General features: G+C 38.7%; 1 long non-coding RNA gene across 2 annotated transcripts; it reads left to right on the top strand.

The window, feature by feature from the left end:
• The first annotated feature begins 879 nt into the window (after nucleotides 1-879).
• LOC129763269 (uncharacterized) lies at nucleotides 880-22,239 on the top strand. Of its 2 annotated transcripts, XR_008740867.1 has the most exons (4): nucleotides 880-999; nucleotides 21,439-21,499; nucleotides 21,705-21,793; nucleotides 21,853-22,239. It is a non-coding gene; the product is annotated as an uncharacterized LOC129763269 (long non-coding RNA). The 2 variants fall into 2 exon arrangements; XR_008740866.1 differs by lacking the exon at nucleotides 880-999 and having other exon boundaries at nucleotides 20,682-21,499.
• The last annotated feature ends 2,218 nt before the right edge of the window (nucleotides 22,240-24,457 follow it).

The following is a 24,457-nucleotide window of genomic DNA, read 5'->3' as shown; positions in this document are numbered from 1 at the left end:
CCATCTTAGCAATCCCTTGGTTTTACCTCACGGACTTCCAGACTGAGTTGCCAGATATGCAAGCGCACATTTAATTTTTGTTAGTCTTTTTTGCGATTGCAATTAAAATTTATAAACTACTGAAATTGTAGGAATCATAAATGGAAGCTTTTGGTTAGGAAAACCGATACTTTGAATAGCAAAATACGGTACTTTTCACGATACAAATCAAAACTTCAAAGTAAACTGACAATGTGATGGTGAGAGAGTGGATGAAACTTAACAACGTTTTAGGAATTTTTTAACGTTGAACTCGGTCATTCTTTGCGCTAGTGAGCGGGTTGTGTGTTTCTTCGAACTCCGCTATAAAATTTGGAGAATGAGAAGATCTGGGAAAATCACAGACGAAAAAACATCATGTGTTAATTCAAGCTACAGTAGAATCCCGATTATCCGCGGAATAGTAGGGCAAACTCACCGCGATTAAAGAAAATCGCGGATGACCCATTAAAGGATAAAAAAATGCAAACACGAAAAGAGATGTTTCAACATAAAAACTATGTTCTATCAATACAGAAATCAATCAACTATCCATCTATAAGGTCGTGTACACCAGTGGCTAAATAATGTAAAAGCCATGACCACAACAAAAGAGCATGGGCCTACCACTCACTAACAAATTCCGGAAAGGCCTATTGATTTACTATGGAACTCGCAGTCACGAATAATCCGCAGGGCGGATCACCCGCTCGCGGATAATCGGGGTTCTACTGTCATAGTCTCATTTATGGAATAAAAACATTTGCTTACAGATAAAATAACCTGCATATATTTTCGCAAACTAAAATAATCTGGCATCTCTGAAATTGAAAGGAACAGTCTGTATTTGTGAAACGAGTATTATAATGTATTTTTGAGAAGAAAAACCGAATTCTAAAGTGTAAATTATGAATGAAAATTAACTTTTACGAATCAAATTAGTATTCTATGTGAATGCAAATCACTTTTTTCCTGCAAGTGGTGAGAAAATCTCATATAAAAATTATGTCTGAAATTTACGTTATATTATAATAATACATTTTAGTAGGAATATCTGAAAATTCAGGGGAAATAGGTTAAGTTAAGGTTAGGACTACGCGCTTCAACTAATTGAATAATACCAAGTAGATATTTTCATTCAAATCTTACCAATTGAAAATTGCCTTTTAGCCTTCTAATCTGACAGAGAATAGTTTGGATCCCAAACTCAAATGTCGCCACTAGCCATCGCGGATATTTTCGTTGTCTCGGGTTGAGGGCGATATTGACCGTGTAAGGTGGAAAAATATTGATTGAGGTTAGATCAGATGTTGAAAGCCTAGCTGTCACGATATTGAAGACACTTATTGTCAATCCGGTTGATCGTGTAAGGTGCCCATAAGATTTTTGCATCCTACACAAAATTACTACACAGATAACACAAATACAGTAAGTTATATCTAATTTGACATTTATCTAATTCGCGTTGACGGCGGAATGGTGTCGACATCTGGATACGATTTTTTTCGTTCCCTGTTGGGTGTGAACCACTGCGTGCATTGTTTTGAACTATTGTGATATACCCCTTTTTTATATTACACTTCAAGCTTATCTACTACTTATCGATGAAGGAGTAGACTGGTGTTGAAGTCTGAGTCTAGTTAGAGCTCCGCAGTTACAGATGTTCCGAAAAATGTTCCGAGGTTTCGCTTTCGGCATTACAAAAGTGACAAATACCATCTTGTGCTAAACCTACGTTTTTAAGATGGTATTTACTCGGGCAGTGTCCTGTTACAAGACCAGAGAATGTGCTGAAGTCTTGCTTACTAAGCCTTAGCAGCTGTTGAGTAATTTTAATACTCGGCGTGATAAGTTTTTTCGCCTGTTTAAGTTTTGTAGCCTCCAATGGGCTGTCACTTCCCGGTCTTCCCATTTATTCAGCTCACTTTTCAACTCACAGTCATAAAGTCCACAAAATGGTTCTGGACCTGTTAAGGGTGAGTTTGAGCCGTTCCTGGCAAGTTCATCTGCTCGCCCGTTGCCCTCTATACCGCAATGGCCAGGAATCCAGTAGAACTGTACCGAACTTATCTAACATAATTTCCGTAAAAGAGAAATGCATTCCCAGACAATTTTTGAGGAGCCGCTTGACTGTCTGAGAATCTGCAGATGTTAGCATGTCTATATTTTCTTTTGAGGCAGACATTTAAACATTCTGTTATTGCAGTTATTTCTGCCTGAAAAACTGTTGGCCAGTTTCTCATAGCCACAGAGATTGTTGTTCTGGGACCATACACTCTGGCACCTGTTCTGATTCCCACTTTCGACCCATCAGTGTAGAACATGATTGAACCATTACGAACGTTGGGGCCACTTTCATCCCATACTGAACGAGAATGTTCGATCACTATGTATGGAATGTCATAATAAGTCCTAGGTTCCATTCAATCACTGTTCATCTCTGAGGCTGGTGCAATGGGTAAGAGATTCAGGATGCTCAAGTGACCATTTTTGTCCAGTATTTTTGGTTTTAGTATTTTTTTTTTCCATCTTTTAAGCTTTAGAGCGCTTTGTTTAGCCTCTAGCTGAACATATTGGTTCAAAGGTACCAGTTGAAGGATAGCCTCCAATGCCTTTGAAGGAGTGCGTTCCAGTTTAGTTTAGCATCTAAGATAACACCTAGATATTTCACTGAAGCGCTGCTTTTTTTCCCTCTCCCTCAAGATGTAAAGACTGCATATGCAGTTTTTTTTTCTTTTTGGTGAAAGAAATAATTGTTGTTTTTGAGGGATTTATGCTCGGACCTTCTGTGATACACCAAGATTGTGTAAAGTTTAAGGCCATTTGCATTCTGCTCGATAATACGTCGTCGAACTTGCCACGTACCATTATGACTAGATCATCGGCAAAGCCCACAACCTCGAATCCTTTTACCTCTAAACTTATCAGAAGGTCGTCAACTACAAGTGGCCAAAGGAGAGGTAATAGAACCCCTCCTTGTGGGCAATCTTTCGTTGCAATCACAGATGTCGACGACCCGCCCAGCTCCGAGGTGATTCGTCTATGTGTGAGCATGCCCTGGATCCATTGGACTATGCAGTTATCGAAATGTCTTTTTCTCATAGTTTGTGCCATTGATAGATAACAAGCATTATTAAAGGCACCTTATTCAATTTTTGTTACAAGCGTATGTAGCGCTGTTACTGTGGATTTTCCTGATTGGTAGGCAAACTGATATTTAGATAATGGGCATTTGGACATGAATACAGACTTTATGTATTCATATAATACTTTTTCCATAGTTTTCAGCAATATTGATGATAAACTAATTGGCCTGAATGCCTTTGTGAGTGATTTGTCACGATTCCCCGCTTTTGGAATGATAACTACTTTAACAAGTTTCCATATCGAAGGAATGTGCTCCAGTATCAGACTTGCCTTAAAAATCTCGATTAGAGGTGGAATTAGTTTTGATTCTCCATTTTGAATCAGGGCTGGAAAAATCCCATCTGTACCTGCAGATTTGTAAGGTAGAAAGGATCTCACCGGGTTTACTACTCTGGTCCTCGTGAAGACTAACCCAGTAACTATGTTAGCGACATCCTTTGCACTTTCAGCTCTTATGAGGTACCTTCGGGAACTTTTTGTGTCGCTATTATAGCTATTATATTATATTCGAGTGAACAGATGTAGATCCCGGGAAGTGAGTCTTCATCAGTAAGTCTAGTACTTCTGAGGGAGTTTTCGTGAACGAACCGTCGTTCTTTTGAAAGGAACCTAGCCAGTTCGAGTGGACTTTTACCAGAGCCTTATTGAGTCTAGCAACGATCTCTCTGTTGAACAGAACAGAACGCGCTGTTTTGCGAAGCTGTTCAAGCCTTTTATTCCACCAAGGAACGTTCCTTGTTGAAGAAACTCTTCTTAGTGGGCAATTGCTGTTGTAGGCAGAGACTATCGTTTAATTCTTTTGAAGCTGATTCAAGCTGCTGAATCGACCTTATTTTTGAGTTTAGAGTTTTTGACTCGAGTTCAAGGGAATACAGATCCCAGTTGTGTTTTTTTGGATCTCGGTATTCTCTCTGAAGTGTCATGCCACCATCCCATTCAAAAATAATGTGTCAGACAAAAACTCCTCTTCGGAAACGTGCCAGTTATGAATCTTGTCAAGAATAACCGGGCTACACAGTGTTAGGTCTAAGACTTCTCGTCTGATTGCGTTCATGAATGTTGGTTCATTTCCTTTGTTAGCAATATCTATGTTGTTTGACGAGAGAAATTGTAAAAGACACTCATCTCGGTAGGTAATGTCGGTACTTGCCCACATTGTATGATGAGCGTTGGCATCACATCTGATGATGAAGTCCTTGTTGATTTCCCTACAGTAGTTAACAAATTCCGCTACCTCCCGTGGGGGAACCTGAGGAACGTCGCCAAGAAAGTAAGCCGACGCAATTACGATGTTGGATCTTCCTTTGGCGGTTGGTACTTCTACTCTGATTGCGACGATGTCCCTTTGAATGAACTCTGTAATAGGAAAGCATTTAATGTTTACATTTACTAAGACAGCAACTCTTGGGGAGTCATGGTTGTCATCGTAGAACAACTTACATGAACCTGTTTGAATACCTAGTATTCTTCCTCTGTGAACCCAAGGCTCTTGGATAAAAGTTAGATCCACATAACACGCTCGACGCTGTTTTAACGTGATGGAGGTTTATTTGCAAAACTTTAGTGTTCTGCATTAGGTTGGGTTGACCGATCCGGGGGTTTATTTGGGAGAATCGAAAGCCCATCTGTTTTGTTGAAATTATGATCAGGGTTTTTGCTTGTTCCAGTGTCCATGTTCGTTTTGGATCTGGCGTGACGGGGGGGTTTGAACAAACTCACCTTTTTCACATGACGTAGTTGAAGTTTCTACCATTTTTGCGATTGCCGTTGCGGTTCAACTTGGGCCAGGAATATTCAGATTGTCAAGTTTTTTGTTTTTCGGAGAAACTTCTCGAGAAAACTTCGGTTTACCAGAAACCCTGCTGACGACATTTTGAACATTTTGTGGCTCCTCAAGTTTGAAGTCACTGAGCTCTGAAGACTTCAGATAGCCTGGGTTTTTGGAGCTATGAAGTTTCCCGTTTCTTGGCACCAGATCTCCTTCGAGCACACTGGAGTTATTTTGAGTTGTGGTTTGGTGCTGCTTTGGATTTGTTTTCCTCAGCTTAGTTTCGCGAAATCGGAAGTTTATTTTGAAATTGTTGCTAACAAGTTGACGCATTGAAGCTTCGTCGACTGTTAGCGTCCAATCCGCGTGGATTTCATTGGGATTGGATCTCTTGAGTATACGCCATTCATCGGTGGAGAGATTCTCGTTTTGGCTCTCAATGAGGCTTTCGAGTCTCTCGTTGCTGTATGTTGCACTTTGTGGAAAAAAGGCATGAAGAATCTCTGGACGCGGAATATTTTTTGCGTCTAGAGCAACCAGTTTTATGTTATCTTCTAGGGTTATCATGGGAACCACTTTCTTCAATCATTCTAAAGTTTGATGGTCTTTACAAGAAAGGATTAGATAACCCGACTTATATGAGCAGTTGAAAAACTAGGGTATCACTGGTTCATTTCTTTGTTGCTCTATTGCAGTGAGTCAGTTCAGTGTTAGGGTAGTTCTCCGGGAGAATTCCAACTTTGATCTGCTTTAAGGCTTCTTTGAAGGAGATTCCAGATTCGATAGTGGTTTTTGTGGTGTTGTTCTGAAGAGTATTATGTGCATCTTTCTTCTGCTCATTCAGCCCCGCTCTTTGACGGGGGCAGAGATTTTGCCTTGATTTTTTAGGAATTGGTTTTTCATCACTACTAGGTAGCTCCGATCCTCGGGGGTGCTTTGTTGGCCCTGTATTGACTCGTTCGGACACTAAAGTTTGGAATCAAACAATTTAGTTTAATGCCGTAATACACTACTTTATTCCACCACTCTGCCATTCACAACCTTCGTCAATCACGATTCTCCTTCTCTCCCTTTTCTATCTCTCTCCAACTATTGCCTCTCTCATCGTCAGCCAAGATCTCTAGCGTTCAGGTAGGTATCATATTTTGATGACTTAGTAGTAGGTCCCTACATCCCACCTTGTTTTTAATATTCAGAAAGCCACATAGTCTCGAAACTTCTTGGGAGCTAAACATCTTTGTTTCTTAGGTACAGCAATATTTTCATCATAAGTTGTGTGGTGAATTCTCTTCATGTTCAAATGTAAATACGTTTCCGATTTTTTAACCTCTTTTATTCCAAATACGATGGTTACAGACGGTTAAAAAATTCATACATATAACAATTAAGTACAAGGTAAGTGTAGAAGTAATTAATTTCATCGTAACTCACGTTTAGTATTTATATTCAAATTTACAATATTTTCTTTTTTTTTTCAGCTAATCCAATTTTCTTTTCAGGTTTTCCAATCAATCACTTTCTTTACAGGTTTTCCAATAAATAGTTTTTTTTCAGCTTCTGGTTTGCTTTGTTTACCTCTATATGACAGACCGTCCCTTTCTAGTTTCCACCGTTCCTGTAATGTTAGAGAGAGGTGCGACGACTGTGTTGCTGGAGCAATGGTATCATGTTAAGGTGACACAGTCGTAACACTCCCCCCGGGTAGACCTGTCTCCAGGTTTACTTCTTTATCGCACCGAACGTCAAGTACCGCCAATTTAACACCCGGGCTCCTCCGGTCGCTGTTTGTACCCCTGCAGACCTTACCCTTCCGTCTTTACCTCTGTTCACAGAGATGACACGCCCTTTGGGTCAGCAATTCCTCGGAAGTCCTGGGTCAACAATAATCGTAATGTCACCCATTTATATTGCCTTCACTTCACTGAACCATTCTGTGCGCCTTGTAAGGTCCGGTAAGTAATCGCGAACCCAACGTCACCAGAAGATGTTCGCCTCCACTTGCGAAGTTCACCACGAGCGTCTCAAATTCGCCGCGCTATCGTCGAACAGCGTTGCCGGCTTCAGGCCGCTGGATGAACCCATAAAGTGGTTTGGAGTAAGGACAGGAGCCTCTGGATCGTTCGCAGGCACGTGGGTCAACGGATGTGCGTTAATGGTGCCTTCCATCTCGACGAACAAATTTTGCAGAATTTCGTCTAAGAGGACGCAATGGCTGAATCTGCTGCAGATTACGCTTCACTGTCTGGATAAGTCTCTCCCAGGATCCTCCCATATGAGGAGAAGCTAGAGGAAGGAAGCACCATTCGGCATTGGAACTGACAATTTCTCGAATAACTCTCTCTTGATCTAACTCCCCAAGAGCAGCTTTGAGTTCCTTGCTTGCAGTCATGAAGTTCGTCCCGCGGTCATTGTATATTTGCTGCGGTACGCCACGTCGCACCACAAAGTTTCGGATGGCCATTATGCAGGAGTCCGCACTGAGCGTATGTGCAACCTCTATGTATACCGCCCGTGTCGTCAAGCATGTCACTAGTACCCCCCACCGTTTTTCTAACCTTCGCCCTACCGCCATCATAATCGGACCAAAGTAGTCAACCCTCGCAAAGGTGAATGGTCTGTAGAATGCCGCCAGTCTAGCCATTGGGAGATCATCCATTAAGGGTGCTTGAGAAATAGCTTTCTGATTTTTACACAATTGACAATTTGCCCTCACGTTCCGAAATACTACACGCAATTTCGGTATTCTAAACACCTGCCGAAGCTCATTAACCACGGTCTTATGATTTCAATGGTGATAACGCTCGTGATAGTCCCGCACAATCAGTTTTGTAATATAATGGTCTTTTGAAAGAATTATTGGATTCTGCGCGTCCATCGTAGCATACTCGCATCTCCCGATTATGCCTCGCATTCGCATCACTCGTTCTTCGTCCATAAAGGGGTTCATCTTATATATTCTGCTCTGCTTACAGACCCTCTTGGTAATCGTATTCCCAGATAAAATTTCCACTTCCTCGGGAAAAGATTATTCCTACGCGCGCCTGAGAAGGTAGTTCGATGCTTGCTGTAGTGCTTTGCTACTTAGCGGTCCGTGATCACGCCTTGAACCTTGCTGCGACAGTTGTGAAGGAATCGGAAAACGAATGTTACAGTTCCAATTAATCGTTTCCAGTTGTCGAAATACTCCACGTTTATACACGAATCTGTAACCATTCAATGGTGAAACATATGTTGACGCACTTCCTCCTTAGCAGAACCAGTTGTGAACGGCTCGACTAGCCAGTTATCGCGCTTCTGTCGTATGAACTCTGGTCCGTTGAACCATCGACTCTCGTTTCCGAGATCTGGCAAACGTTGCCACTTCGTAGCTTCGTCCGCAACGTTGTCTTTTGTACCAACCCATCTCCAATCTGCAATTCCACTAGTTCCCAAGATATCGCTAACACGGAAAGCCACAAATTGGGAGTACCAACGATGATCAGACCGAATCCAGCACAACACATCACGAGAGTCCGTCCAGAAAAATTTCTCAAGCACCTTAAATGTGAAATTCATTCCTCGTCGATTATTTGCAAGAGACGGACACACATTGTCCGTCCTCCGCTATAATATCGAAGCTGGAAAGTTTTTTTCTCCTCCGCCAAAGTGATTTTTGGTTGTTTTTTTTTTCTTTCGCCCATTGGTGACAAGTTAAGTGCCGAAGCATCCGGAACAGCGAGGAAGCAGCACCTCTCCAGCGACGCTGGACCGGTGTTCTGTGAATTGGTTCCATTGAGCGTCACATTTCTATCTTCACCAAACATCAAACAGAGAAGTACAAACGAATAGTTTTTGCCGTCTCGCTATTGTGCTTATACCGTAGCGTGCGGCGTTGTATAGCTCTCTGAATAGGGTTATTCAAGTTGTTCGAACTCATCAGACTAAATTTTTTTTTGAGTTTTTATTTATTTATTTTTTTTTACGAAATTATTGTTTTTTTTCAATAAGATTTTTGATTTGAGGTAATTTTTAGTTTAAGTTAGTTTTTAGTATAAGTTAGTTTTAAGTTGAGTTTTTGCGCGAGTGTCTGCGTGCGAGTATGTGTGTGTGTGCGAGTTTTTTTTTTTTCGTTTTCATAGGCGGTTGCGCATCGTCTGCGCAACCGTTATCCGTTACATCTGCTGATGCCAATTATCAACAGTCCTCGAAGGCACCATGGGTTGTTTTCTTTCGGCCCAAGGAAAAAGCTTTGAGAACTCCTGATATTTCAAGAGATTTGTTGCGTAATTATAAGGGCGTCTCGATACATAAAGAGAGACCGGACAAACTGCGTATAGAAGCACCGACTTTTGATGTGGCCAACAAGATTGTTGACCACGAAGTTTTTAATAGGGAGTATCACATCTACATCCCTTTTTGAGAAGTGGAGATAGTAGGCGTAGTAACCGGCGCGAGTCTGAGTGTCGATGAACTAAAAAAAAGTCGGGTTCCTTCAAAAACTCGATAATTGGAGATCTTCTAATGATCCTGGATGTTATCTGCATTCAGCATCTTTGGAAGAAAATAAAAAAGTTTTTTAAGCCCTCGCACTCTTTTCGAGTTTCTTTCGCAGGTTCAGTTCTCCCAAACTATGTGAAAGTAGAAAATGTTTTTTTCCCAGTGCGCCTGTTTGTACCGCGGGTTTATAATTGTACCAACTGTAAAAAGTTGGGACACTCGGTTAGCCACTGCGGCAACAAATTTCGTTGCGGCAAATGTGGCGATAAACATAGTGAGGATTCTTGCACACAAACAGTGGAAAAATGTATCCACTGTGGCGAGAATCCTCACCCTCTACAAGAGTGCTCAAGGTACAAACAGCACTCCGATAAAGTGAAGCGTTCTATCGCTGGACGCTCCAAGCGGACTTATGCTGAAATGCTAAAGACCGCATCAGCCGCTCAAAATGAAAACCAATTTGTCATCTCAAGAATCGGATTCTGATTTTGATGAGGGTCATACTTCGGCTGCACCAGAATCTTCAATAAAGGATGAATCATCAAAAAGAAAGCTCTCTTCACCAATGGTGCACCGTAACAAAGCTAAAATGACCCTCGGAAGATTGTCTAATTCCGAGGGTAATAGTAGCAAAAAAACGAATCCGAAGACTCCTTCTAAGCCCGTTCCTGGTTGCAGCAAGGATTTTACGTCATTACCCAGAGAAGAGAGAAATAAAAACGCTGCTCCTCGATCTTCTCGTAGAAAATTCGCGTCTAATCGAGGATTGATAGCTTTTTCGGACATTGTGGACTTCATACTAAACACGTTCAAAATTCAAGATCCCCTCAGAAACCTTATTTCTGCCTTGCTTCCATCTTTGAAGTCTTATCTTAAGCAATTGACTGCTTCATGGCCCCTCCTTGCATCAATCATATCCTTCGATGGATAATTCATCTAACGTAGTAGAAGATATGATCAATGTGCTACAATGGAACTGCCGTAGTCTAGTGCCTAAACTAGACTCGTTCAAATTTTTACTTCAAAATTATGATTGTGATATATTCGCCCTTTCCGCAACATGGCTTCTTTCTGACACAGAACTCAACTTCCACGATTTTAATATTATTCGCCTGGATAGAGATGATTCCTATAGAGGAGAATTACGATTTTATTACTATATAAACATTAAAAAAATATTTATTAATACTTTCAACACATCACTAATCCTACACAAGTTCTAATTGCTACTACACAAGTTCTTAATTGTAACTAACTCTATGGACTGCTGCTGCTCCCCTTTTATATGGTGAATTGGAATGCGCCAGATGGTTTCGAAGAAACGCAGGTGGCGCGTGTTGTCGCTCGCTGGTGATGTTTTGTTTTTGTCTTCCTCGGTACCGGCAGGTATCTCTGGAACTGATGGCAAATGTTTTGGCTGGCATTGATTAGTTGGTACTGGGTGCGTTGATGAATTTATCCAGAATTGGATGTTGTGGCTGGTGGTTTGGTGCTAACTCTCCCCCGTTTAAATGACTTTGCCCTCAAAGTCAAATAGGTCGATCCGCAGTCGGCATTTGTAAAAAAATTATTGTTGCATTCTTTCTTCAGAAATGTCGGGATATAATGATTTGTTAAGTTGATTTTCTTCAGGTGCTGATGCTTTTTCTTGCTCATGTAAACTAATTTCGATATTAGTATTTCGAGATTGCTTTCTTATATAGATGAAGTAGATAGTAATTATAATTGCTATCAAGAACAATGTTGAAAAACTGATAGTTCCATAAAGGTGAAGTTTCCATTTGAGTGAATTGTTCTGCAAGTATACATGATTTATCATTGATCTATGCTTCAATGTCAAATTTGCTAAATATTCAGGTGGTGGGATATCAATAATGTCGTCTTCATATGCTAATATTCCAGTTGTTGGTCTAAATAATTTCTTTGGGCTCTCCATGATCATATTTGTATATTGGTTGTGTCCGAGATAAATTTCACATTGGGCGAAATTGATTAGGTATGATCCTTCCAATAATTGGTTTAGATGACTGCAGTTGCTCTGTATTGTTATATTCACGTTATTCAGAAGTATTGTTGCATCGTTGATTCTTTTAATTATTCCTGTTGAATAAACTTTTTCATGTGTGCAGTTTGCATGGCGTAGTTGAATCAAATTTTTGATACATAGATTTGCAATTTTTTAATGACTCAGGTTCACATAAAAAATATTCAGCATCCTTTTCACATTTCCTTGATACTTCGAAGATATGAGATTTGTTGTTGATGACATAGTTGGATTCAACATGAATTCTTGTTTGATTAAGAATCAATGGGTTTATATATTCATAATCGTAAACTTCGTTTGAAAGTTGTGGTATTTTCATCATATATATCACATGTGTATTATTTATAGCAATCTGTGTGTTGATTTTTGTAAGCAATTCTTCGAATGATGTTACAGTAATATTTTGCTTTTGTAGAAATTTGCTTATTTTTAGGTAGTCTTTCATAGACAAGATTTGACTACTGGGAATTCCATTTTTTGCAAGTAAAATAGCATCTTCTAATATTTCTAGTTGATGTTGTGCTTTGTCCAGATTTAACAGAATCGTCAGAAGATTGATTTCGATTATATGTTGCTGTTTAGATTTGAAATCCAATTCTAATAGTTCATTGGTGATTTGGCTTAAATGGTTTACACGGGAGTTGAGAGCTTCGTTGACAAACATTTGTTGGTTGTTGTAATCAATTAATGAGTTCATAGTATTGTTGATTATTTTTAAATCATCTACATCAGGCGTTCCAGCAATCCACTTCAAAATTCTTCCTGCATCGTCCCATCGTTTCATACGACTTTGTGATGTGTTGTGTGGTACAATTTTCAAATATGTTTGATATAATAAATGATTTCTATTTTCTAACAATCGATATAACTGACTATTGTATACATTTTGTTTTATCAAATTATCAAATTTGAGAATTATGTCATGAAGTTGGTTAAGATCTATAGGTTGTATAATTCTTATATGTCCTATTTTTATTTTTACTTTACCTAAAGGTATAATTGCGATCGGGTTTCTATTTAAATCATGAATTTGGATTTCGGCTTGAATCATTAGCATAGAGCATATTATAAATATAAAAATAAACATTACTTTCAGCTTCTACCAGTGAAAGCGCGAGGTTATGGTCCTCGTCTTGATGCTTGGTCCTAAACTTCTGACAGTTGGACTCCTCGGGTCGGGAACCACCGCAGTGCCCAAATTCCTTTCGGTGTGGCGGCTTTCTCCTGTTTGCAATGCTACTAATGGAGCCTATCCACACGGCTGCTTTGTAGCGGTTAGAATCCTGGATTTTTCGGATTGTCACAACACTCTGACGTGGTGAATCTTCCTACTTTTTACACTCGCGAGGTCCCTATTCGGGCGCCAATTGCGATTTTATTACTATATAAACATTAAAAAAATATTTATTAATACTTTCAACACATCACTAATCCTACACAAGTTCTAATTGCTACTACACAAGTTCTTAATTGTAACTAACTCTATGGACTGCTGCTGCTCCCCTTTTATATGGTGAATTGGAATGCGCCAGATGGTTTCGAAGAAACGCAGGTGACGCGTGTTGTCGCTCGCTGGTGATGTTTCGTTTTTGTCTTCCTCGGTACCGGCAGGTATCTCTGGAACTGATGGCAAATGTTTTGGCTGGCATTGATTAGTTGGTACTGGGTGCGTTGATGAATTTATCCAGAATTGGATGTTGTGGCTGGTGGTTTGGTGCTAACTGGAGTACTTTTAGGGATCGAAAGTGCTACTCTTTCTATAAAATTCCTCTCCCCGCTCTATCAGACGCCGAAATCGTCGCTTGTCAAATAACTGCAAAGAATAAAGAACTTTGCATAGCTTCAGTATACGTTCCCCCGAATACTTCCATTAGCCGTAGTCAAATTTGGAATCTAATTTCGATTCTCTCAACCCCAGTTCTAATTTTGGGTGATATGAACTCCCATGGTACTAGGTGGGGCGATCTTTATGATGACGCTAGGGCGGCTATTTTTTACGATTTATGTGACGATTTCAATTATCTTGAACACTGGTGCAGTGACACGAATTGCAAAACCTCCGGCTCGGGAAAGGCGACTCGATCTATCTTTGTGCTCAAATTCGCTATCATTAGATTGTCAGTGGAAGGACATCAATGATCCCCATGGTAGCGATCACTTGCCAATCAATATATCAATCAAGTGTAGCCCGCAATCCACTGAACCATCTCGAGTTCAATTTGATCTAACAAGGAGCATCGACTGGCAAAGATTTGCAACGGCGGTAACAATCGGTGTCGAATCAATAGATATACTTTCACCATTGGAAGAATATCGATTCTTCGTCGATTTATTGTATGAAAGCTCAGTGGAATCACAAAAAAGAAAAGTTCCAAGTGCTTCATTTAAAAGAAATCCAGCCACTCCTGGCTGGGACAATGAATGCACAAAATTGTATTTGAAAAAATCTGATGCTTTCAAAGCTTTTCGAAGACATGGAACATCCATACACTTAGAGGAATATTCAAAGCTTGAAATACAGCTGAAACAATTAGTTAAAGCAAAAAAAACGCGGTTACTGGCGCAATTTCATCAAAGGTCTTTCTCGTGAAACCTCAATACGCACCTTGTGGAGGGTAGCTCGCAACATGCGTAACCGCTCATCTACCAACGAGAGTGAAGAATACTCCAACCGATGGATATTCGATTTCGCTAAAAAGGTCTGTCCAGACTCAGTTCCAGCCCAACATATTCTTCGAGAAACGTCTCCGAGCGGTAGAGCTCTGGACAGACCATTCTCAATGCTGGAATTTTCTATGGCTCTTCTTTCATCGAACAACTCTTCACCCGGAAGCGATATGATTAAATTCGTTCTTCTAAAAAATCTTCCCGATATCGCGAAAAGACGCTTGCTAGACTTATTCAATACCCTACTAGAAAACAATATTGTGCCACCCGAATGGAGACAGGTCAAAGTAATAGCAATTCAAAAGCCTGGCAAACCAGCGTCTGACCATAACTCATACCGTCCGATTGCTATGCTCTCGTGCATTAGAAAATTGCTGGAGAAAATGATCCTTCGAAGACTGGATCAATGGATCGAGACAAATAATTTGCTATCAAGTACACAATTTGGGTTTCGCAAGAGCAAAGGGACAAACGATTGTCTATCGTTGCTTTCTACAGATATTCAACTGGCCTTTGCGCACAAGGAGCAACTGGCTCCAGTATTCTTGGATATTAAGGGAGCTTTTGATTCAGTTTCCATAGAAATTCTGTCAGACAATCTGAACAGATGTGGACTTCCTGGAATTTTGAATAACTTCTTGTACAATTTGTTGTCAGAAAAGCAAATGAACTTCACCCTCGGACAACTTCCAGAAATAGTTATATGGGTCTACCCCAAGGCTCATGTCTCAGCACCCTTCTTTATAATTTTTATGTGAGAGATATTGACAGTTGTTTGGCAGAACAATGCACGCTAAGACAGCTTGCAGATGATGGTGTGGTTTCCGTCAGAGGTCTTCATGCCGAAAACCTGCAAAGACTATTGCAAAATTCTCTACATAGCTTGTCTTCTTGGGCAAGGAACTTAGGGATCGAATTTTCGCCGCAGAAATCTGAACTGGTAGTGTTTACTCGAAAGCCGTCCCCAGCCCAATTGCAACTTAGGCTTTTGGGCAGAAACATTACCCAATCATTGACCTTCAAGTACGTTGGTGTCTGGTTTGATTCAAAATGCACTTGGAATACCCACATTACGTATTTGAAACAAAAATGTCAAAAAAGAGTCAACTCATCCGGGAGATCTCATAACGCTTTATAAAACAACTATTCTATCTATTCTGGAGTATGGCTCTTTCTGCTTTCTCTCAGCAGCTAAAAGTCACCTTCTAAAATTGGAGCGAATTCAATATCATTGTCTGCGTATAGCTCTCGGCTGTATGCACTCAACGCATAACATGAGTCTCGAGTTTCTGGCAGGAGTAACTCCTCTACAGAACCGATTCTGGGAACTTTCTCTCAGAATACTGGTGAAATGCGGAGTCACGAACACACTTGTGATTGAAAACTTTGAAAAAATTCTTCATCTAAATATACAATCTAGGTTTATGAGAATTTATTACCACTATATTTCGTCAGATATTTGTCTTTCATCGTTTACTCCAGACCGTGCTCACTTCACCATCAGCAGTTCCTCAATTGAATACGATCTGTCGATGAAACAAGCAATACTTGGGATTTCAGATCAGCTTCGACCAACTTTCATTCCCCGTATTTTTAACCGAAAGTACCAAAAAGTCAATTGTGTAGAGGCGAATGAACTGCAAAGTTTAAAGCCTCTTAAAAACAAAGAAAGAAGAAGAAGTCAATTGCATGAAAAGATACTTCACTGACGGGTCTCGCCTCAATGGATCCACTGGCTTCGGTGTTTTCAATGAAAATTCGCGCCTTCCCTAAACTGCAGGAACCTTGTTCCATTTATGTTGCTGAGCTGACAGCAATTGACTTCGCATTGGGGATGATCTCCAACAAGCCTGCAGACCATAACTTCATTTTCTCGGATAGTCTCAGTTCGCTTGAGGCTCTCCAGTCGATGAAAACTAGTAAGCACCCATCTTATTTCCTCACAAAAGTGAGGCAGCAGATGAGTGCACTGATCGAAAGATCTTATTAGTTAACCTTTGTTTGGGTCCCCTCTCATTGCTCAATTTCTGGCTGGTCCGTGTAGGATTACGGGAACGACTCGGAAAAGCGTTTTGTTTGTAGACTTTAGATGCATATTACACTCTCGTTCTGTTTGCGCACTTTGCTGCACATCTTCCACTTCTGGTGTCATGGATAGATATCTGATTCGACGTAGTGCTGTCTCGTTGACTATTGTAAAGAAGCTGATGGTGCTTGAATTGACATCAGTTCTTCCCACAAACTTGTTGAGATCTGCACGATCCTTTGTGTTTCCTCAGGCACTTTCTACACAAACTAAATTCTTTCACTGTCGCCCATCGTGAATTGTAGCTAAGTTTAGCAAACCTCGTACACTTGTCTACGCTGGGACAGCTGTTCTTGCATATTCAACAGATTTTTGATGGAGGATTTGGTGATGCAGACCTGACGAGCTGATTCGACATATTTCTAGGATCCTCTACGTCTTCCGTATGCGCATTGAGATAAGCCGCGTCTTTCTTGCCACGAGTTGCTCTTGATTCAATACTTGGTAACATGGCAATCGGGTGCTCCCTTGGCCGAGTGGTTAGCGTCATAACTAACATGTCGGGTGTTCGGGTTCGATTCCCGTTCTGGTCGGGGGAATTTTTCGTCAAAGAAATTTCCTCCGACTTGCACTGTGATCACGCGTATTCTAGAGCTTGCCACTCAGAATGCATTCAAGGCGTGTTATTTGGCATAGAAATCTCAACTAAGTACTAATAAAAATGACGCAAGTAATATTACGTTGAGACGGCGAAGTTCCTCTACGAAGGTTAGTGCCATTGAAGAAGAAGAACATGGCAATCGGGCAAACTGTTTCAGCGAGATCGTACAACCACATGGAGAAAGTGGTCAGTTTGACGCATGGAAGATTCCGACGGTATTTGGCCCAGTCGACCTTAATCGATGGCGGAAGCTTGTGGTGTTGAAGGTTGAATAGAACAAGGGCCACTCCTCGGGGTACCACTGAAGAACGGAAGCTCTCGGGAAACTGCTTGGCGAGCGGCTACCTGACTACGTGACAGGTTCATATCATCATCTTCTACTACTGTCTGACCGAATGTTAGACGCTGCACTGGGTTAAAACTTTTTCATCATAATATAGCGCAATCACGTCTCAATACAAAGTTAATAGAATTGAATCTTACCTATACAAATCCACTGAGAGAAACATTGTCTCCTCACTGTCACCTTCAAGAGGTTGGAATTTAATTAAACATTGGCCTTCCTGGAAAAACTAATTTTGAAGACATGTTATTATTTATTCTTTTCCCAAACTGTCATATGTTACGTTCCACCGTTCCTTCAATGAATAACACACAATTCATTATGAGACATTTATAACGGCACAGGTTATAGCACATTCCACAAACATATTTTCTTTTTTCGTTCGCTTTTCTGTCTTCTTTTTGGGTGGCACTAACGTTTCCAGTGGAACTTTCGCCTTCTCAACGTAAGTATTGCTTGCGTCATTTTTATTAGTAGTACTTTGTTGAGATTTCTATGCCGAATAACACGCCTTGAACGTATTCTGGAGACTTGTGTGAAGTTAGCGGCTAAAATCGCATACAAGTCATATGTTGGATGCAACATGCGATAATTTTGTTTTTCGTTATTAATTATTTTAATAAATATAAATTGAACATTCATCGAATAAATAACGTTAGATATATACTCATTCGAAAGAGAAATATGTTATCTATCTTCTAGCATGATTTAACCCATCATCAAAGTATCAGAAGGAAGTTATACATCAAAACGTGCACATGAGTCAATAATTTGAGGAGTTCCAATTTCGGAAAATCAAAAAAAGTTGTTCGAAACACCCAAAAACACATTCTTGAAACAATGTTCATTCGATAGAGAAATATTTTACCTATCTTCCGGCCCCTACTTTCATTGATCGGAAAAGGGTCTGAGGAAAGTTATAGGCCAAGTTGTATGGGGGAAATTAATGAATTCAAACAACATTGAAAAAAGTTATTAGAAAGGACCCAATACACATTTTCGAGATAATATTCATTCGATAGAGAACATTTCTATCTATCTTTAGCCACATTTTCATTGATCGGAAAAGGGTTTGAGAAAAGTTATAGGCCAAAACGTGTACGAGCTATATGGGAGAAAAAATAATTTGAGAAAATGCGTACAAGTTGTATGGATGAAGGGAATTATTTTAAAGAAAATGTAAAAAAGTTATTTGAAGGCCCAATTACACATTTTTGAGATAGTACTCATTCGATAGAGAATATTTTTATATATCTTCAACCATATTCTCATTGATCAGAAAAGGGTCTGAGAAATGTTATATGCCAAAATGTGTACAAGTTGTATGGGGAAAATAATTAATTTAAAGAACATTGAAAAAAAGTTATTAGAAAGGATCCAATACACATGTTTGAGATAGTACTCATTCGATAGAGAACATTTTTATCAATCTTTAGCCACATTTTCATTGATCGGAAAAGGGTTCGAGAAAAGTTACAGGCCAAAACGTGTACAGGTCATATGGGAGAAAAAATAATTTGAGAAAATGCGTACAAGTTGTATGGGTGAAGGGAATTATTTTAAAGAAAATGTAAAAAAGTTATTTGAAGGCTCAATTACACATTTTTGAGATAGTACTCATTCGATAGAGAATATTTTTATCTATCTTCAACCATATTTTCATTGATCGGAAAAGGGTCTGAGAAATGTTATATGCCAAAATGTGTACAAGTTGTATGGGGGAAATTAATTAATTTAAAGAACATTGAAAAAAAGTTATTAGAAAGGGTACACATGTTTGAGATAGTACTCATTCGATAGAGAATATTTTTATCTATCTTCAACCATATTTTCATTGATCGGAAAAGGGTCTGAGAAATGTTATATGCCAAAATGTGTACAAGTTGTATGGGGGAAATTAATTAATTTAAAGAACATTGAAAAAAAGTTATTAGAAAGGGTACACATGTTTGAGATAGTACTCATTCGATAGAGAATATTTTTATCTATCTTCAACCATATTTTCATTGATCGGAAAAGGGTCTGAGAAATGTTATATGCCAAAATGTGTACAAGTTGTATGGGGGAAATTAATTAATTTAAAGAACATTGAAAAAAAGTTATTAGAAAGGACCCAATACACATGTTTGAGATAGTACTCATTCGATAGAGAATACAGTAAACATTCGCTAACTGGGCGAAAAGGGAAGACCAGTTATTGACATTTGCGTTTTAACTGGTCCGGCATGTTAAACGTCAAATAAAATCGAGGGGAACTTCAATGAATTGTTTGATTCACGTTGATAATGAAATTGGATAAACAAAAGGATTCCATTGAAAGTTTCGCATTGAGTGTGACAACAGATATGAAATATAATTTGAGGACATTATTTTTCTGTAATTCAATCAATGTTTTTGTCATGCGAAAATAATGTCAATTTTCATAACATTTCAAGTTTCATTCGAATTCCCCTCACAGCAAATCTTCCATTTGAATATGGCGTCGATTGTTTACGAAATTCTGCTTTTTAACTGGTCCAAGGACCAGTTAACGTTCGCCCAGTTAAAACGCAGACCAGTTAAAACAGGACCAGTTAGCGAACGATTACTGTATTTTTATCTATCTTCAACCATATTTTCATTGATCGGAAAAGGGTCTGAGAAACGTTATATGCCAAAATGTGTACAAGTTGTATGGGGGAAATTAATTAATTCAAACAACATTGAAAAAAGTTATTAGAAAGGACCCAATACACATTTTCGAGCCAATGTTCTGTCTTTCTTTATTTCCCTTCACAAGAGGGAAAACGGATCACCACAACTGCCAACACTGGCAGAACATGTGCAACGGAAAACATAGACCTGAGCTTTCGGAGCAGAAAACAACACACGAAAGCTCTCAACACACGCTCGCAATCACTCTCTCTATGCTCTCGCACTCACCTGCCGTTATCGTCGTCGTCGCTGCCGCTCACACGATCTAATGGGTTCTTCTCACTCTCACTTTTGATATGTTGCTCCTTTACTGGGGGGATTCTTTTTAATATCTATTCCCCGAGCCAGCCAGCACCGAAACGTTGGGGAGTTCTTATCACTTAAAACTCCCGAATTATCGGCATATCACTGACCGAAATCAACGTTTAATTTATCTCTCGCGCGATACTTGATGCCACGTATGAACAACTCACGGAACGAGCTCACTCTGAACTTTTCCAAAATACTGTATTGGAATTTTCCACAAAATAGCCAAATCTTCTACCCAAAATCGTGGGATACTCCCTTGAACGCTATTCCGATACTGTGCTCGGAATATCGTACGGAGGCGGTGGCATTTCCTCGGAAGACTGTTCCCGTCTCTGATGGTGTGTTCTGAGATGCCTTCTCGTTTCTTCAGTTGCGTTTCTTTCCCTACTGCTGTTGAAGAGGGCCATATTTTCGATGTTTACCGAACGGACGTTATTGTTTGGGTTTAATATCCCGGCACCGGCTGATGGACGCGTTTGCTGCCAACTCGCTCTTTGATTTAACTCGAGGGCTCCCGTGTTTAATTCTGGAAGACTCGTCAATGTATGATTGTTCGCGGATGCTGTTTCGATTCCATCCGTTGTTATCAATGACATATTTGCAAGTCCTGATTGCTGATTTGCTTTCGGAATGGCGCCGGTAAGTTTTGCTGTTCTGTTTTCATCGTTCACTTGAGCTTCACAAACACCTTTTTGATTCACTCCGAGCGCATCTTCAATATCTTCGAACGTTAGCTGCACTTGCAGTGCTAGTGATGCATGAGCATCCTTTAAATCTGCGGGAACTTCGACAATTTCTAGTCTGTCCCGATAATGTGCTAAACGCGAACGAGCCTGACGCAGAAAATCTAGATCGTAATGATCGAAAGCCGAATCTACTAGCGGTAATAAATCACGAACGCATAGCTGACACTGATTAATATTAACTGCTGCATCCATTACGTGGGATGAGCTGTTATGAATTTTGTTGCTTTTCTCCTCTTCTTGCATGAGCGTGCGCAGCCTAATGGCTCTTGCTCTACGAGAGAGGGAACTCAAATTTGTTACGTGGCGTAGAGCCAATTCGTAACTGATCTCATCCTCTTCTAGATGAGTACACTGGAGGAAAACATTAGTAAATGCAGCTACCAAATCTTTAGTAGTTGAAACATTGGTAAAGTGTACGCATTTTTTGTACATATTACCAAAACTTTGTAAAACGGATGTCTTATGCAATACACATCCCTACTAAAGATTCGTACATTTCACTTCATAGCATGTGTAACCTTGATTGTTTTCATTTCTAGGAACTGTAATGTGCGTACTTCGCAGTCGTCGTTCCTCTTGAGGAAACAAAGCTATTCGGAGGTAAGGTTTTTTTTTGGTTTTTATTGGATTCAAATATATGTAACTTTTGTTTCTCTTCGGCGAAAACAAAATCTCGACCACAAAGATATCGAGAACTTGTTTTCGCTGCGGGAAAACAAAAGTTCAATTCGTTGTATTGAAATCTTAATAGACGGAATCTTATAAAAATAAACTTCAACACAACCCTTTCCCTTTTAATTTTCAGCTTCTAACCTTGGATTAATATTGCACAGTTGACTGGTGGAAAATTCAATGTATATTAGACTGAGCATGTGCAACACAAAGAAATCTCAGGTAATCACATATGTTTCATCACAAACCCATATTTATAACTAACCATAATCATACATCAGGAAACGGGAGAGCAAATAATGCGGATGAAATGTACTGCGATCTGGTCCCATCAACTGCCAACTAATCAGTTGTTCCTGTCCTAAAAGATGAAAATGTGCAACAGGAAAAGAAGCAAAACCTTGATGAGTGAGAGTTTGAAAAAACATATGAGATTGATTCGGTCGAGGCTGCGATTAAATCTGTCTATTTGCACGAGCAATGTTTAGATGTAGAATGTAGGATGTAGGAAATTACTGTGTAAAAGATAATGTATGATTGAAGACAGCTTTATAAATAAGAATTAATTATCAACAACATAATGTCATTATCCCTTATCATTATCTCTTACAAATAAAAAACAACGTTTTCACTGATGTTGTTCCAATGGTGGGCCAACATGCCTACCATCCTACAAAAATAATGCCTACAAATTTCCTTTTGTAAGATGTACCAATGATTAGTAGGGTAGAAAATGACTAACGAATTGGTAACATTTACGAAAAAAATCGTCATATATACTAAATTTTCCTCTCAGTGTAGTTTCCATATTTATGAAAATTTTAATAATGAAAATAACGATAATAATAATAATAATAATAATGATAGAGAAGTAAATTCAAATTTATTTTCTTAACACTAATCCACAAAATCCAAAAATCCAAGAAAAATCCAAAATATAATAATGCAATAAAATAATAATTCAATAATAAATAATAAAAATGATGATATTAATAATATTTACAGAATTCAAACTATCCACAAAGTGGGTTTTTAAGTTGGGCGCCAATGTAGGCCAAAACGTGTACGAGCTATATGGGAGAAAAAATAATTTGAGAAAATGCGTACAAGTTGTATGGATGAAGGGAATTATTTTAAAGAAAATGTAAAAAAGTTATTTGAAGGCCCAATTACACATTTTTGAGATAGTACTCATTCGATAGAGAATATTTTTATATATCTTCAACCATATTTTCATTGATCGGAAAAGGGTCTGAGAAATGTTATATGCCAAAATGTGTACAAGTTGTATGGGGGAAATTAATTAATTTAAAGAACATTGAAAAAAAGTTATTAGAAAGGATCCAATACACATGTTTGAGATAATACTCATTCGATAGAGAACATTTTTATCAATCTTTAGCCACATTTTCATTGATCGGAAAAGGGTTCGAGAAAAGTTATAGGCCAAAACGTGTACAAGTCATATGGGAGAAAAAATAATTTGAGAAAATGCGTACAAGTTGTATGGGTGAAGGGAATTATTTTAAAGAAAATGTAAAAAAGTTATTTGAAGGCTCAATTACACATTTTTGAGATAGTACTCATTCGATAGAGAATATTTTTATCTATCTTCAACGATATTGTCATTGATCGGAAAAGGGTCTGAGAAATGTTATAGGCCAAAATGTGTACAATAATCAATTTAAGAATATCAGAAAAGTTATTCAGAAGTTAAGGGAGATACCGTGTTAGTAGTCGTAATCCTACAAGCCGAGGAGGATCAAAGAAAATAGCCATTCCATGCCAAATCGATATAGTAGATCAGATTCTCAGATTTTCGAGAAAAATTGTAGTTTTGTTCCTTGTCATAAAATATGAAACCCGTATTTTCCTATTTTTTCATCAGGGTGCCCATTTCCATTTTAGGGTGGTTCAAAAAAAATCCAGTTTTAACAATTTTTTCCAAAAATTACTTTTTTCATAAATTCATAACTTTTGAAATAATATTTAAAATATTGCATTTGCAAAAAATGGAACTTTGTTTTCATAATTATTGATTGTATTTGTTTTTTTTATAGTTGATATTGTTTCGGGACCACAGACGATATATATTTTTTAAAATATTTTTTCTTGAAAGTTGAGCTTTTATATAACATATTCAAAAATCAGAAAGGTGGTGTATTTCGGTTTTGAGTTATGATTTTTCATAGTTGAGATGCATTGATAGTGATAGCTTAGTGGACAGACATGAAAAATCCATTTTTCTTGCAAGTGTAATATTTTTTTCAAAAAAGGTTAGCTCATTGGCTGCTGTTTGAAATGTCGATCATCGGAAGTGGTCCAATAGTTCAGAAGATATTAATCTTTGAAAAAAGGCATTTTGGAAAAAAGGGTAAAATTTGATTTTTCGGACCATCGGTTAACTTTCCTAATATAATAACGAAAAAAACGCTTCTCACCTCTCTTTTTGGACATACTATGTAAAAAAACCTCAGCTTTTGGTCCCGAGACTATGTATACTATAAAAAAACGAATACGATCAATAATTATGAAAACATTTGCAAGTGTAAGTAGATAATTAGCTTTAATTTGATATGTCGATCATTTGAATCGATTCTGTGATTAAAAAGTTATGAATTTTTAAAAAATAGTCAATCTTGGAAAAAAGAGGAAAAATAGATTTTTCGGACAACCCTGCAATGGAAATGGTTATCTTAATTTAAAAAAATGAAAAATATGGGTCTATTGTTTTGCGAAAAAGAACAAAACTACCACTTTTCACTAAAATCTAAGACCCACTTTATCAGTTTGGCATGGAATGGCTCTATAAATAAGTATAAACTGTACTCTTTTTACGCGATTTTTTTCCGTGATTTTATCTACGCGATTCTCTCGAAATTCGCG

This window comes from Toxorhynchites rutilus, chromosome 1 (genome assembly GCF_029784135.1).
Source record: "Toxorhynchites rutilus septentrionalis strain SRP chromosome 1, ASM2978413v1, whole genome shotgun sequence".
NCBI lineage: Eukaryota > Metazoa > Arthropoda > Insecta > Diptera > Culicidae > Toxorhynchites > Toxorhynchites rutilus.
Note: the sequence above shows the minus strand (reverse complement) of the source record. Positions and strands in the feature narration are given on the sequence as shown.